We start from the raw sequence: 16,738 nt of genomic DNA on the forward strand, positions 1-16,738 counted from the left end.
CTATCTTGGTATTTAAACAGTCAGTTTTATCTAGTATAACACTGACTGTTTTAGCAGTCAAGAAGGAAAGTTCTTTTAAAGTATCAGCAGCGGCGCTTTCTTTGACTTAATAGTCTCTTTCTTGTAACCTTGTAGTAGAAACTCCTCCCTCTTCTATTTCCCCTTCTCTATGTTGTTCAAAAATATTTTCCTCTAGCACCTGCTCAGCCAATAGGGCAAATCGGTTTGAGGTTGGAATCTCAGACAGAATATTGTCTTTGGAGATAAAGACATCATCCAGCTTGGTTTGTTTACAAGCTGGTGATAGGGTGCCATCTTCTACCTCATGCTCCCTTTTACATTTCCTCATTTGCCTTTTGCCTTTCCCCATTGCAAAATTTGCCACAGCTTACCGGGTACTCTTGTCCTTTGCGGGGAAGGAAGGTGATTAGCAGCATCTACAGCCGGCTCGGTCTTTAGCAGCTGAGGGGAGTAGCAGTCGGGGGAAAGGGAGTTCCTGTTATCGTTCGAGGTAATAGATAAAACTCCTGTCAGCTCCAGAGGGGAAGAAGAAAAAAAGATCCAAAAACAATCTCTGCTGCTTTGATAAAAAGCAGTTTGAGAGAACATAGGAAAGCCACAGAGGAATGCTACAGCTCCGCCGCCACCATCTTTTCTCCTAAGTCTCACTTACCCAGGTTACTTCTGTTGAAAGGAGAGGGTCCTACAGTCCTGGTCTGTTTCCATAGTATTTTGTTTTATTTACAAATATATGGGTAAAGCACAGGTGGAGACACTGATATAGGATGATATTTCAGACTCCTGGACAGACAGATCCTATACCTTCTAGGTGCTCCACCACCAAATTCTCCCAGCCATGCCTCTTTCTCACTCCCGTTCCAACCTGAAAACTGTGCCTTCTTCCTAACCTCCAGGCGGGGCCCAGAGATCTCCCCGAATTATAATTGAACTCTAGACTACAGAGATCAGTTCCCTTGGGGGAAACAGCTAATTTGGAGGGTGGAGTCTATGGCATTATACCCCACTGAAGTTCCTCCCCTTCCCAGGCACCACTTCCAAATCTCCAAGCTTTTCCCAGCCTGAAGTTGGCAACCATACACACACACCTGCCTCCCACTACTAGGCGGCAGGAACATTTCCTCTAGTTCTGAGGGCTGCTTTGGACAAAGTCACAGGCTAGAAAGTCCTGATATCGCCTTCAAGGACTTTTGATCAGATGTGTAGAGAGTTCCTTGCTTCCCCAGCTCATGAAGCCCTGATTAAAACTGGGACAACAGAGCTTAAATCCCTTTATGTCATTCTCCCAACCGGAAACTGTGCTAGGGAGCTGCTACTTGCCTGGTTTCGCTCCACGTTGCCATCAGTAATACCCAAAACTTCTGGAACACATCTGATCAAAATTTCTCATGGACTTGCTAATGTGAGAGCCAGCCAATATTCAAAACCATGAAGGCACATGCTGAGGGGTACATCGAAGCATTATCACCTTTTTTGTCACACATGAGAGTTTGCCTCTCAGGGAGGGACTGGCAACCCTACTGTGCCAGCCAGCTTTGCCCCTCTCCCAGCTTTGCCAAGGGGTAGCTAATAACAGGCTTCACTCTGGGCAACGCTCCCTCCAGGAGAGGCAGTTTTCTTGAAAAGGCAGGGTTAAGGAGGCAACAGGAGCCGATGGCAAAAGAACCCAATGCTGCTCCTGCCAGTTCACTTAAAGCAACGAGGAGATTTAAAATTAAGCTTGGCCGTGTGTGAGGGAGACGCCAAAGCTATTTTTCTCTCCCTGCCCAACACCTCTGCCCAGCCATTTTTTTTGCCTTGCAGAAGTTGCTTCTACACGGGGAGAAGTACTCCTTCTGCTCTCATTGCCTCTGGGAAAACAAATGCATATCAACTACAGCCACATTTCTAAGTGTATTCAGCAAAAGCAAACACTTATGTTTCATACTGACATTTCGAACGTACTATTACTTTACTCCCAAGCTAAAAGAAAATAGGTCTGTACTGAATGGGCCGTGTTTCTGGCTGGGTACAAGGCTCATCTTTTCCACCATCACTCCATTTTGTTTGACGGCACACCCACCAACAGATTTGCAGTTAGACAAAAATTTCATCTCACCTGGCATTAGAGAGATCTGAGAAAGCATTCTGAGCATCTTCAACAAGTGTCATAGATTTCTCAAGACAAGAGCTCCTATGATTGTTAAAGTACTATCATGTACAGTATGGATGGGGCAAAGATCACCATGGAACCATTCAACGGGGGTGGGAGCGGTCAATTGGGAATCTTAAAGGACACTTATGGGAGCTCAATGGGGCACTTGGGAAAGGGCTATGGCTCAGCGAGGAGGGGCTGTGGCTCAGTGGTAGAGCATCTCTTTGGTATGCAGAAGGTCCCAGGTTCAATTCCTGGCATCTCCCGCTAAACGATTTGGCAACAGATGATGTGAAAGATCTCTGCAGAGATCAGATCAGACCCTGCAGAGTTAGACAACACTGCCTTTGACAGAATGAGGGTCTGATCAGTATAAGGCAGATTCATGTGTTCAAGAGCAAGAGCTTTGGATTGCCCATAAAAGAACATCCTTTAAAAAAACAAACTACAAACAATATTTTACTGTTAGGTTTGGTTCATAATCGATGCCAAACACAGAATACAGCAGCAAAGCAGAAGCCCTTCTAAGACTTGTACAGGATAGATAGCAGGGAAAATGGGAGAATGGACCATGTGCTGACTGAAGGGGTTCTCTTTGGCAGTGCAAAAACAAGAGGATCGCCCCGTCAATGAGATGAAGTGCCCAGGTTGCCTTAACGTTCCATCAACGGTCCCTTGCTTGAGTCAGACGACTGTCAGCTGCCGTGGCCATGAGAATAAATGCATTCAATATACTGGTAGAATACAAACAGGTAAGTACAATTGACAACAACAACAAAACCCCAGCCTGCCAGGGTTTGTTTCTCACTTTCTGAATTGTTGCCAGAAAAACAAAGGGAAAGGACAGCTTTCCTTTCTGGTTAATCATATTTTGCTCACTTTGTAAATATTTGCTTGTGATCTATGTGTTTTATATGCCAAGATCTGTTTCATACCACGATGGGCATTGCAGTGCCACTAAATGCTGCCCCTGGTGACACACCCAAGTCACAGACAAGTCTAAAATCAGAAGCTGTGTGTTGTAAAATGTATGTTGTAATTACAACTTTAAGGAAAACTTCTATGCATCAGGACTAGAACTAGAATTATAAAATGGAAGTTGTGAGGTATATTGGGAAGCCAGTGAGGGAGACTGAACCACTTGCCACTGTTATCCCATCTTCATTCCCCTGCCCTGTTGCTTTTGTATGGATGCAGTAGGTGTTGTTTTCCCACAATGGGGACATCGGCATCCCAGGACTTACTGAGGACACCACAGGCTTGGGACAACCTGGTTAGAAATTTCCCCCTCTCATTATCTGGACTCTAATCGGGAGAGCCGGGTTTGATTCCCCACTCCTCCACGAAGCCAGCTGGGTGACCTTGGGCGAGTCACAGTTCTCTGGAGCTCTCTCAGCCCTACCCACCTCACAGGGTGATTGTTGTGGGGTAATAATAATAACACTTTGTAAACCGCTCTGAGTGGGCATTAAATTGTCCTGAAGGGCGGTATATAAATCGAACGTTGTTGTTGTTGTTGTTGTTGTCGTTGTCGTTGTCATTGTCATTGTCATTGTCGTTGTCGTTGTCGTTGTCGTTGTCGTTGTCGTTGTCGTTGCCGTTGCCGTTGCCGTTGTCGTCGTCGTCTTACAGCCATGGCTCCTCCTCTCACCCAAACTACATCCTCCCCCCAAAGCAAACAGCAGAAAAATTAAATGATATATCATGGGCAGAGCTCTGTCAGCTGGGGCTGGGAGGAGCATAGGAGAGGGCTGCTAGAGAGGTGCCTTTCCTTTCCTACGCTGCCAGGGTAATTATTGACTGAGACTTGCTGTGGGTGCTTGGGTGGGTGGGTGTGAAAAGGCGTTGAGAGGAAGCTGGTGCTTTTGGCCTGAGAGGTGAAATACACACGATGAATTACATGTGTAGAGCACATGATTGCAGTTACACGTGTTTCCCCCGTTACTTTTCTGTTCACTCACACACTGCAGGCACATGGCAGTCGATCCCATGTATCGACTGGCATGGGTTTTGTCCATTCCTCTGAGATCAGGGATGGTATCTCATGATGCATCTTCTCTTTGTGCATGCTCAAATCTTCCTCCACAATACAGAACAAATTTAGAAAAATTTGGCCATTGTTTCCAATGGGAAACACAATACGGGGATTTCCAGGGGGCGGGAGGAATTTTTGGACCGAATTTTACAAAATTTGCTGGGAACTTACTCCTAACTGTCCAATATTTCATGAAGATTGGATTTTGAGGGGCCATTTTATGACCCTCCAAAGAAGGTGCCCCCAGCCACCTCCAATCTCCGTTATTCCCTATGGGGAACACTATGGAGGCTATCCATGGGGATGGGGGTAGCATTTTGCAAAATAAATCTACAGAATTTTCCATGGACATATTTCTGACTGTCATCTTAAGACACACACACCCTGCCCCAAGTTACATGAAGATTGGAGCCAGAGAGCTCCCTTAGATAGCTCCCCCAGTTTTCTCTATAAGGAATAATGGAGATCGGAGCATCTTCTTTGGGAGGGCATATAATGCCCCACCTAGGTCCAATCTTCATGAAGAATGTGTTTGGAAGGGGCCTGGGGAGATTCCTTGGGAGGGCTTTAAACTGACATTGCAGGGGAATATAGACAACTGGCATGGGAATTTCAGGGAAGGAGGAGAGTAAATAGCAGAGGCCTACTTGGGAAGGTCAGGTCAAGGAGGGGGAATGTTGCAAGGCTTTTGGTTTTGGTGCCTATATACTAATGCCCAAAGTTTGGGCAATAAGGAGTAACTTGATCTACTGATGCAGATGGAAAGATATGACTTAATAGGCATTACAGAGACTTGGTGGGATGAACCCCACAACTGGAATACTATAGTGGATGTGCATGAGTTATTCAACAAGAACAGGAAGTGTCATAAAGGAGACAGAGTGGAGCTGTATATGAGGAAAGGGCTTAATTGTCAGGAAATACTGGTGGAGGAGAGTGACAACCCAGTGGAAAGTGTCTGGGTGAAAATAAGGGAGGGAAGGACAAGCAATATTGTTGTTGGGGCCTGTTACAGACCGCCTGACCAAGGAGATGAGGTGGATTCTGCCCTCCATGAGCAGATTAATAGAGTATCCAAGAAACATGACTTTGTAGTTATGGGTGACTTCAACTTCCCTGATGTGTGCTGGGAGACCAACTCTGCTATGCGTCCAGGGTCATGCAACTTCCGGACCTGCCTGGCCAACAACTTCCTTTCTCAAATGGTGGAGGAAGCAATGAGGGGCTCAGCCATACTGGACTTCATATTCATCAACAAGAAAGAGTTGGTTGATGGGGTAAAGGTGGTAGGAACCTTAGGGAGAAGTGATCATGTCCTCCTAGAATCCCTTTTGCTGTGGGGTGCCAAGGGAGTTTGTAGCCAAACAACCAGGTTAAATTTTAGTAGGACAAACTGTAATAAACTTAGAGATATGGTGAGAGCTATTCCGTGGACGAGAATGCTGGAAGGGAAAGGAGTGAGTGAATGGCGGGCTTTCCTAAAAGAAAAGCTCTTGCAGGCTCAAGCTATCACCATTCCAGCAAAATAGAAATGTGGTAGAGGATCTAAGAAGCCAGTATGGATGAACAGAGAGCTCTATGATGAGCTAAGTAAAAAAAAAAAAAAAGGCAATGGTCAAGAAATTGAGGGAAACAAATCCATCCAAAGAAGAGTATCTAGAGGTAAAATCCAAATCACAGGATGTCATTGTCCCACTATATGCCACGTTGGTCAGGCCCCACGTGGAGTATTGTGTGCAGTTCTGAAGGCCTCATTTCAAAAAGGATGTGGAGAAACTGGAACAGGTATAGAACAAAGCAACCACGATGATCAGGAGCCTGAACATTAAGCCCTACGAGGAAAGACTGCGGAATCTGGGAATGTTCAGTTTGGAGAAGAGAAGGTTGAGGGGAGACACGATTGCTCTCCTTAAATGTTTAAAAGGCTGTCAAAGGAAGGAAGGGAGCTGTTCCTGTTCGCAACAGAGGATAGACTTGCAATATATGGCATTGAGACATAGTAGGGCTCGGTGCCCTTCCAATCTGCGTCCCATCCCAAGATATACCTGTTGTGGGGCTAGGATATTAAACCACTCTCCGACACTGGCGCTGTGCAATGCCAGGTCCATAAATAATAAGACCAAAACGCTGCAAGATTATCTTGCAGCATTGAATGTGGACCTGGCTTGCGTGACCGAGACATGGGTGAGGGAGGGTGAGACGGTCGCTTTGAAAGAACTAGCCCCCCCAGGTTATACGGTCCTCCACCAGTCCCGGACAAGTGGTCGGGGGGGAGGCGTGGCTTTGTTCATTCGGGAGTCTTTCTCCTTCAGACCACTCCCCACCCCCAAAATTACTGGCATTGATTGTGTGGGCCTAGTGTTGGACGCCGAGGAGAGGTTGGCAATATGTGTGGTGTACCGACCGCCTACTGCACCTGCATCTTCCCTGTCTGGTCTCTTGGAGGCGGTGGCCAGCTGGGCCTTGGAATTCCCGAAACTTTTGGTTCTCGGGGATTTCAACGTCCATGCTGACGACGATGCCTCCATGCAGGCCATTGACCTGGTGTCCTCCATGGCGGCCCTAGGACTCTCCCAGTTTGTTTCGGCTCCCACGCATCAAGCAGGTCACACGCTGGATTTGATTTTTGGGGCAGGGATGATGGTGGTCCTGGATGCCTATGATGCAGTGCCATGGTCAGATCACTTTGTTCTGAAGGCTCGTCTGAGCATGCCGCTCCTTTCCCGGGTGGGCGGTGAGCGGATTTACGCTCGCCCGCGGAGGCTTATGGATCCAATTGGTTTCCAGGCGGCTCTGCGGGATCCGATGCCCCCTGGCAGTACGTTAGATGAGCTGGTGGATGATTGGCATGGCCGTCTTTCCAAAGCCATCGACGCTATTGCCCCCTGCCGTCCTCTCCGAGCCCGCAAACGGGTAGCTCCTTGGTTTACCAAGGAGCTTCGCCAGATGAAGCGGTCTCTGAGACGACTAGAGCGAGTGTGGAGGCGGGGGCGCGACGAAGAGGCAAGAACATCTTATAGGACGTTTATGAAAGCCTATGAGGTGGCAGTGAAAGCAGCAAAGAGGGATTTCTTTGCTGCTTCCATTGCATCCGCTAGCTCACGCCCGGCTCAATTATTTCAAACAGTTCGGTCCTTGGTCTCCCTCTCTCAGGGAGACCACCAAATTCTTAATTCAACTATTGGCTGCGAGGCTTTTGCGAGCTATTTTGCGGGTAAAATCTTGTCCCTTCGCCGTGGCCTGCCACCCACTGTTGATACAGTAAGGGAACTGGAGACCCCTTGGCCGTCTTCTGGGTCCGTATTAGATCATTTCAGCCTGCTCTCTCAGGACGATGTTGACAGGATCCTGCAGGGGATGAGGCCAACCACCTGTCCTCTGGACCCCTGCCCATCCTGGCTGGTGAAGGCCAGCTCAGAGGGGCTACGGGACCATCTGGAGGCCATTGTTAACATCTCCCTGAGCTCTGGGGTTTTTCCAGGAGTGTTAAAGGAGGCGGTAGTGCGGCCCCTCCTGAAAAAACCATCTTTGGATCCCACCGACCCGTCCAGTTACCGCCCAGTGTCGAACCTCCCGTTCCTGGGCAAGGTGATTGAGCGGGCGGGTGGCGGTACAACTGCAGGAATTCCTGAATGATGCTCTAGTCCTGGACCCATTCCAGTCTGGCTTCCGTCCTGGCCATGGGACGGAGACAGCCTTGGTTGCCCTCACAGACGACCTTCGCAGGCATCTGGATCGAGGCGGGTCAGCGCTGCTTGTGTTACTTGATCTCACAGCAGCGTTTGACACGGTTGACTATGATTTGTTGGCCAGCCGCCTTGCCGACGTGGGGATTAGGGGGACAGTCTTACAGTGGCTGGTCTCCTTTCTCCAGGGTCGGGGACAGAGGGTGGCGCTCGGGGGAGATCTATCGGCCCGTCACCCTTTGGTGTGCGGGGTTCCCCAAGGGGCGATACTCTCCCCAATGTTATTTAACATCTATATGCGCCCCCTCGCCCAGTTGGTGCGGAGGTTTGGGCTGGGTTGTCATCAATACGCGGATGACACCCAACTTTTTCTGTTGATGGACGGCCGGCCAGACACGGCCCCAGACAATCTGGCCAGAGCTTTGGAGGCTGTGACGGCATGGTTGAAACAGAGCAAGCTGAAATTGAACCCAGTGAAGACGGAGGTCCTGCAGCTGGGACGGGGGCTGCCAGATGTTGGGATCCAGCTCCCTGCCCTGGATGGGACACCACTGGCAACTTTGCCAGTGGTAAAGAGTCTGGGTGTGTTCCTGGATGCCTCCCTATCGATGGAGGCCCAGGTCACGGCGGCTGCCAAGTCTGCATTTTTCCATCTTCGTCAGATCAGGCAACTTGCCCCCTACCTGACGCCCCAGGACCTGGCTACAGTGATCCATGCAACGGTCACCTCCAGGCTAGATTACTGTAACTCACTCTACGCTGGGCTACCCCTGGGCCTGATCCGGAAACTACAACTGGTCCAGAATGCGGCGGCATGGGTCCTGACTGGTATACCTTACCAGTCACACATCACACCTGTCCTGCGCCAGCTGCACTGGCTTCCAGTTGAATTCCGAATCAGGTTCAAAGTGTTGGTTCTTACCTTTAAAGCCCTGAGTGGGTTGGGACCGGCATATCTTCGGGACCGCCTCTCCCTGTACGTTCCCCGGAGATCGCTCCGATCAGCGAATAAATATTTACTTGTGGTCCCCGGCCCTAAGGAAGCCCGCCTCGCTTCAACCAGGGCCAGGGCTTTTTCAGTCCTGGCCCCAGCCTGGTGGAACGCTCTGTCAATGGAAACCCGGGCCCAGCGGGACATATTATCGTTCCGCCGGGCCTGTAAGACAGAGCTGTTCCGCCAGGCGTTTGGTGATTGAAGGGGGCGGTGCCATATCGGCCTCCCACCTTTGGGGTGGGGAAGGTTCTCCCCACCACTGCACCTTGTTAATTTGTTTTATTATTTGTATATTGATTTTAGTTTTTGTTTTTATCAATTTTAACTGTTCACCGCCCAGAGCCCCTGGGATGGGCGGTATATAAATTGAATAAATAAATAAATAAATAAATAATAATGGGTTTAAACTACAGGAGGGAAGGTGCCAGCTGAGCGTTAGGAAAATCTTCACATTTAAAATAATTCAGCATTAGAATTGGCTGCCTAGAGATGTGGTGGGTTCCACCTCACTGGCAGTCTTCAAAGAGCAGATGGACGAATGCCAGGGATATTGAAGGCTACTCCTGCCTTGGGTTGGGGGGTCAGACTAGATGGCCTGGAAGATCCCTTCCAATTCTATGATCCTATGATTTAATCTTGCCAATACTGAAAAAGAGGAACATTAATATTTAGTATAAAGTTTTCATGTGAATATTTCACAGTCTTCTATTTTAGTAGAGTTGTTTGGGAGGAGTTGAGTACATAGAAGGATTTTGACAACTGGAAATTATGTGAATTGTGATCTGTGTGCTGTATGCTTGTGTCAATAATTGTTGGCCACTTGGCTGGGGAATGTCTGAAACTTTGCTCTTTACCCCAAGGAACTTCTATTGACTTAAGTTTTTCAGCCTGGACAAAGGCTTTCAGTTTTGCTGAGTGCTGGGATACAAGCCAGTATTCTCATCAGAAACTGGCCTCTATTGCTTTGCCTAACACATGCAAAGCAAAGGGCTAAAATACTAAAAAGAATAAAATTCTCCATTTTGTAGGATGCTTTTGAATTCAGAGGCCCAGTAAAAACATAATATCCATTTTGGTGAGGAGACTACCCCCAAAGCACTGATGAAGGATTCATGTTAATACTCTTTTTTTCCCCTCTTTCTTAGAAAGCCACTTCTATCCTCCAATGAGTTTCCAAGGCTGCGCAACAACCAAGATGTGTGCCTTACTAATGGGAGAAAGAAAACATGAGTTGATAAAACCCATAGAAACAAGAGAAGTTCAATGTGTCCCCGCCGAATATGACGATTAATACCAGCTTTAGCCTGCAGGGTAGATAGAAAAAGCAAACTCGTCCTTCTCTAATGGATTCTACCATTTCTGGAAGGTGGGAAAGAAGTTAGAATCCTAAGGAAACTCAAGGATCCTGGGCTGTTTTCAGGGTGGGTAGAGAGAGGTGAATGGGATGCAAAGAGGTAAAAAGGGACCAAAGGGTAGAAACTTGGGACTTGGGGCTTCTGCAGAGAAAAATCTCTTCTACAGGTTAAGTTTTCGTTGAAGTAAAATCAAAATAAATTCGTATTGCAGCAAATAAAAGATGTGTTTCATGCGTATGTTCTTCAAGTGAAGAATTTCCTGGTGCAAAGTATGTTGTTTGTGAATGGAAGGAAAAGGAGTTTGCCCTGCCTCCCGTCCACTGCCGACGCCTGCTTAGCCCAATGAGGGGAAATATGGAAGAGAGCCATGAAATATTGCTACCCTTGAGCATAGCAATTGTTGGGCAATCCCTCACCTAACATCAGGGAGCCAAGGCACATAACTCCACAAGCTAGATGGGAGAACCCTGGAACTCAATCAGTTGTAATTTGAAGGGTTCTGTATCAAGGATCCCCAGCTTTGAATGGGGGAACCGCATGGGCCAAGGCTCAGCATTCTGCCTTTCTTGCCATGGGGGACCCAAAGCAGATTACGTTGCTCTGCTCTCCATTCTATCCACAAAACAACCCTGGAAGGATGCGTGTGTAACTGGCACAGCTTCCTTCCTTGGCAGAATGGCAAATCTGCACTTCCCAGATCTTAGCTGTACAATCTAACCTCCTCTACTTTCTATCAAATATAGACCCATTTTATGAAGCTAGACAAAAACGTAATGTATGAGGACGAGTTCTCCTACATTCAAAACTGCAATCAGAAACTGTTGGAATTGTACCTGTCTTACAATATTGTATCCATCAATTTTTGCTACCACCAATGGATTCTGCAATAACAACTTAACACACATTTCTTTTTTTTTTTTGTAAATTTTTTATTTTTCAAACTACAAAATACTACACAACACTGCACAAGACTATCACAAGGAAAGGGAAAAGGAAAGGGACAAAAGGGATGGAAAAAGAAAAAGGGGGGGGGATAACCTACAAACACTAAACACTAAACACTACACTTCAATGTTTTCCCTTCATACTGTCATAATACAAAAATAGCTCCATAGGATAATGATGGAGTGGTTAATCATACAGAGAATAAGCATTTCAAATTCTGATTAAACTTTCCTCCCCCTTCTAGGTCCCGGACGCAATTCTCTCTGTGCAACCGCTGTTGTGGTGCTCTCCTCCTCCTCCCCCCCCTCAGGCTTCTCCTTTTCTTCGTTCTCGGTGCAGCAGAATTCCGGATTTTTATCCTCAAAATCCTTTAGTTGATCTTCTGATAGTATCTTATAGGCCTGATCTTTATATCTAAACCATATTCCTTCCGGGAATAACCATTTGTACTTTATTCCTTGGTCCCTCAGAAGAGCTGCAAACTTTTTATACTTAAAACGTCTTTTCCGGACTAGAAATGGAACGTCCTTCAAAATCTTGACTTTCAAACCCATAAAGTCCAAATCCGCATTGTATGAGTTATATAGGATGGTGTCCCGATTCTTTTTAAATGAAAAATCAATAATGATCTCACGAGGCAACTGTCGCTTTGTTGCATATTTTGAAGAAGCCCGACGGACCTCCAAAATGGCGCTTTTAACCTCTTCTTTAGTCGTCCTCGCGGGTATCGCCAATATTTCCGCAACCGCATCCCACAGATCCTCATTTTCCTCCTCTTTCACGTTTTGGAGACGCAAAATTGTCTGCGTTCGTTCCATCTGTAGCCCGATCAGCTGGTTCTCAACCAACTTCAGCTCCTTTTTTGTAGCCTTCACAAGTGACGCACTTTCCAGAGCAGACTTCTCTGCCCCCCCCACTACTTCCTTAATGGTTTTCACTTCGCTCTCAATTAAGCCCACCCTTTGATCAGTTTCGTTCAGCTTGTCAACAAAGGGTTTTATAGCTTCCACCACCGCCCTGCGCACCAACTCTTCGAGCGACTCTCCCTTCAAGGTAGCCGAGATTGACTTACCGAGAGCGGGACTTTGCTTCTTTGCTGCCATTTGGGGGGGGGGCGCCAACAAAATTCTGGAACTCACCGAAGGGGAAGAGCGAGCCTTCTTCAGATCAACCTCTCCTTCACGAACGCTTGTAGAACAGAAGGGATTCGCTTGTTTACAGGCTTCCGCCCGTTGCTTTTATTTGCCGTTTCTCGTTGCCCGGCGGCACTCGAGGCGCCGCGCACGTCTGCCGGCCTCCATAGGGACAAACGGGCAATTCCCCCCCCCCGCATTGATTTCGGGGAGTTCTTCCTGCAGCGTCCCGGACCCTGGCTCCCTCCCTGGGAGTCCTGGGGGCTAATCCTTGCAGATCAGCCGCCCGGTCAGGGTGCCCGGTCGTTTCCTCCCGGACCAGCCGAGAGGAGCGTCCGGCATGGCTGAGAAAACGAAACCGACTCAACTTAACACACATTTCTGTTGCCTATTCCATCCAAGGAAGGGACCCTCAAAGCAGCTAACATTTATGATCTCTGAAGTGAAACACAACAATGGCATCTTTAACATGATAAGCAATAAAATAAAAATAGAACAACTTTTAGAAACAAGAAGAACATATATCAACTACATAAAACACTATCAAACATATTCCAACTGAACATTTCCATATTAAAGATGGAAATATCTATTAAGATATTGAATGGTCTCATAATTTTCACTTTCACAAACTAAAAAAAAAAAAAACCATTTTACCGTTTCTCCCTCATTCCCTAGCAAAGCAACCAGAAACACAATTGCTTCAATAAATAAATAACTGGAAACGAATACAAATACATCTACCAACTATTAGCCAACAGTGCGCTCATTCTCTCACCTGACCAAAGAACTCCATGTTATTCATCTATGACAGCAATCCTTAACTTTGTCCTTCCTTTAATTACATTTCTACCTTTGACAACGAGTAGTGAGTATTAGAAGAAAATGGCTGCCATGGGAGTGGTGGGAGCAATCACAAAATGGCTGCTATGTAGTGTTGTCAACACCGGGTTGGGAAATCCCTGGAGATTTGGAGATAGAGGTAGGGTAAGGGGATACAATTAAGGGTATGAAAATTGGGGAAAGAGTTGAAAGATTGGATGGGTTAAAAAAACTCAAAAGCAACATAAGGGCATGTACAGATTGATATTTGATCCCAGCCAGGTGAAAGGAAAATGGGCATTGCCTTCTGCTCTGCGCCTGATTATGGCTGAGTGAAGGGGGATGGGCATTGCCACTTGCTCCGCTCCTAATACCAGCTGGGTTAAGGTGGGCGATGGGCATTGTGACCTGCTCCGCTCCTAATGCCAGTTGTGAGAAGGAGGGGGTGGGCATTGCCACCTGCTTCAATCCTAATACCAGCTGGGTTAAGGCCTGGTTGGGCATTGCTACCTGCTCTGCTCCTGATCCCAGCTGGCTTAAGGGAGGTGGGCATTGCCACCTACTCTACTAATACCACCTGGGTTAAGGTGAACGTGGGCATTGCCAGTTGTGATAAGGCAGGGGTGGGAATTGCCACCTGCTTCGCTCCTAACACCAGCTGGGTTAAGGCAGGGAGTGGGCATTGCCACCAGCTCCACTCCTAATACCAGCTGGCTGAAGGAGGCGGGCATTGCCATATGCTCCGCTTCCTAATACCACCTGGGTTAAGGCATGGGTGAGCATTGCTCCCTTTTACACTCCTAATATCCACTGCGTTAAGGCGGGGGATAGGCATTGCTACCTACTCCACTACTAATACCAGATGGGTTAAGACGGTGGGTGGGAATTGCCACCTGCTCCCTCCTAGACCAGCTGGTGGAAGGCGGGGCTGGCATTACCACCTGCTCTGCTCCTAATACCAGCTGGGTTAAGTGGAGGTGGACATTGCCACTTGCTCCGCTCCTAATACCAGCTGGGTTAAGGCAGAGACTGGCCATATCTACATGCCCTGCTCCTGATCCCAGCTGGCCGAAAGGGGAGAGGGCATTGCCACCTGCTTCGCTCCTAATATCAGCTGGGTTAAGGTGGATGGGTGGCATTGCCACCTGCCCTGCTCCTAACATCAGCTTGGTTAAGGCAGGGGTGGGCATTGCCACCTGCTCCACTCCTAATAGCAGCTGGCTTAAGGGGGGGGCATTTCCACCTGCTCTGGTACTAATACCAGCTGGGTTACGGTGATGGTGGGCATTGCTACCTGTTCCACTCCTAATACTAGCCTTCTGAAGGGTGGGCAGGCATTGCCCCCTTCTCCGCTCCTAATATTAGCTGGGTTAAGGTGGGGGGTGAGCATTGCCACCTGCTCCACACCTAATACCAGCTGGGTTAAGATGCTGGGAGGGTATTGCCACCTCTTCCGCTCCTGTTCCCTGCCTGGGCTTCCCACCACAGCATGTTTTCTGGAGTGATATGGTGAGTTACCTGGGCTTTCTTCTGTAGCAGCGCCCTCTGGTGGTGCAGCAGGGTATAAAGTGAGTTGTCTGAAACACACTTACTCAATTATATAGTAAGATAAGAAGCCAGTCGGGGGCAACACAGTTTGCCTTCCCACCACCTCAGGGCTTCCAGAAGCCCAAGAAGCCCCGGCAGCGCAGGCATGCTGGGCATCCCTCATTCACCTGCCCTGCCCCCCCCCAAAGCCGTGATCAGGGGCAGCAGTGGGGAGCATGCCTCGTTTGCCTATCCTGCCCTCCCAAAGCTGCAATCGGGGGCAGCGGGGGAGCAATCAGAGGAGGGCCCCAGATCAGGGTGCTAGGGAGGGGGCAATGCTTGATCACGCAGCTCTGCTATCCTCCCCCCATCCTGTTCTCCTCTCCCTGCCCCAGATTGGGGCACTAGAGAGGGGCCATGTCCAGCCTAGCCCCCCTTCCCTTTCTAGAGCTCGTAGTATTTTTGCCACAACAGGCTTTGTTGCTAGTATAAAATAAACAGGTTTTTATTCAGCTCTCTCACTGGCTCATCCTGCAAGCCAACAGTTTCCTATAGGAACTGTGAAGGGCCAAGACTGAAGAACACACAAAGCAGAAAGCGGTCCCCTAGAGGCTGCTTTTTAAAAATCTGCACAGCCAATCGAATCTCCAATGGGCAATTAGTAGCCACGCTTGGTAAAAGCCCCCCTTGACCCCACCCACTCTTTAAAAACACTTGGTGGGCACTAGGAAAGCTTTTGGTGGGCACCACATTGGTGCCCCAGTCCTAGGAAAACAACCAGAAGAATCACAACTGCCTCAATTAGGGTTGCCAGGTCCCCTGACCCTCCAGGTGGAAGGGGAGGACCGAACATGTTATGTATTTGTACTGTTGGAGCCGCTATAGTTTTGAGGGTGGAGCCACTAATTCTCTTCAGAGCTGAGAGAGCCTGTGAAGTGACAGTTACGCCCAGTTAGAGAGGCTGCAGTCGTTGTTCCCTGTTACTGGTTATTTGTTAGATAAATGTTGATTGTTTGAAGCACTGCAGTTGCCTTCCAGTCTCAGTACATATTACTGGCGACGAGGATAGGATCTTGAGACCTGGCAACTGCTGAGTGACTGGCTGTGTTGAACGGCAAAATGAAGCAGAATTTTGAGGCCTAGCAACTGCAGAGTGACTGGCTGAAGGGAAAACCATGGCCACTCAGGGCCACAAAGAGGAATTTGATACTGCTTGCCCAGGGGAGCAGGCACGACTAGAATTTTACCTGCTGGCTAATAGAATCACAGAGCCCACCAAGAAGAGAGCCATGTTCCTGAGTGTATGTGGGCCTAGCACATTTGCCCTGGCACAGCCTCTCCTGGCACCTGCGCAGTTGGCAACTGTTTCTTATGACATTGTGGCTGCATTGGAAGAATATTTTTCGCCAAAACTGTCCAAAATAGCGAGGTGGCATGCATTCTACATATGGAGTCAGGGCCCCACAGAAGACATAGTCTCATGTGTCACAGCGCTGAGACAGCTGGCACAACATTGCAAGTTTACTAACCTGGAGTAAATGCTCCATGACAGGTTGATGTGTGGTCTGCGAGATGACACCTTGCAGCAGCAGGTGTTTGAGAAGAAGGACCTCACTTTCCAAACAGCATTAGAGGAAGCATCCAAAGTTGCTGACGCAAGCAACTGGTGGAACTCGCTCCCAATCAAGATCTGGGCCCTGCAAGACTTATTACAGTTCTGCCAGGCTTGTAAAATGGAAACCTTCTGCTAGGCCTTTGATTGAGAGTCAGCAAATTGTCCCCTGCCTGCCTCCCCTCCACATATTTTATCATTGACTGCCCCAAACTTACATCACAGCTGTACCCTTGCTTTTTAGATATTTTAATGTAGCCTGAACTATTTATGGTGCCATTCGAATATTTGTATTGTATTGCACTGAGTTTTAAATATTGTTTTAGATTACTGTTGATGATTTGGACCTTGTGGCTACATTGGAAGAACATTTTGTGCTGAAACTGTCTGAAATAGTGAGTTGGCATGCATTCTACATACTGAATCAGGGCCCCTTGGAAGGCATAGCCTAATATGTCGCAGCACTGAGACAACTGG

General features: G+C 48.0%; 1 non-coding gene across 1 annotated transcript; it reads left to right on the plus strand.

Annotated features, from left to right (window-relative positions):
- The first annotated feature begins 2,346 nt into the window (after positions 1-2,346).
- Positions 2,347-2,418, plus strand: TRNAT-GGU (transfer RNA threonine (anticodon GGU)). Its single transcript has one exon. It is a non-coding gene; the product is annotated as a tRNA-Thr (tRNA).
- The last annotated feature ends 14,320 nt before the right edge of the window (positions 2,419-16,738 follow it).

Source organism: Eublepharis macularius, chromosome 15, assembly GCF_028583425.1.
Source record: "Eublepharis macularius isolate TG4126 chromosome 15, MPM_Emac_v1.0, whole genome shotgun sequence".
NCBI lineage: Eukaryota > Metazoa > Chordata > Lepidosauria > Squamata > Eublepharidae > Eublepharis > Eublepharis macularius.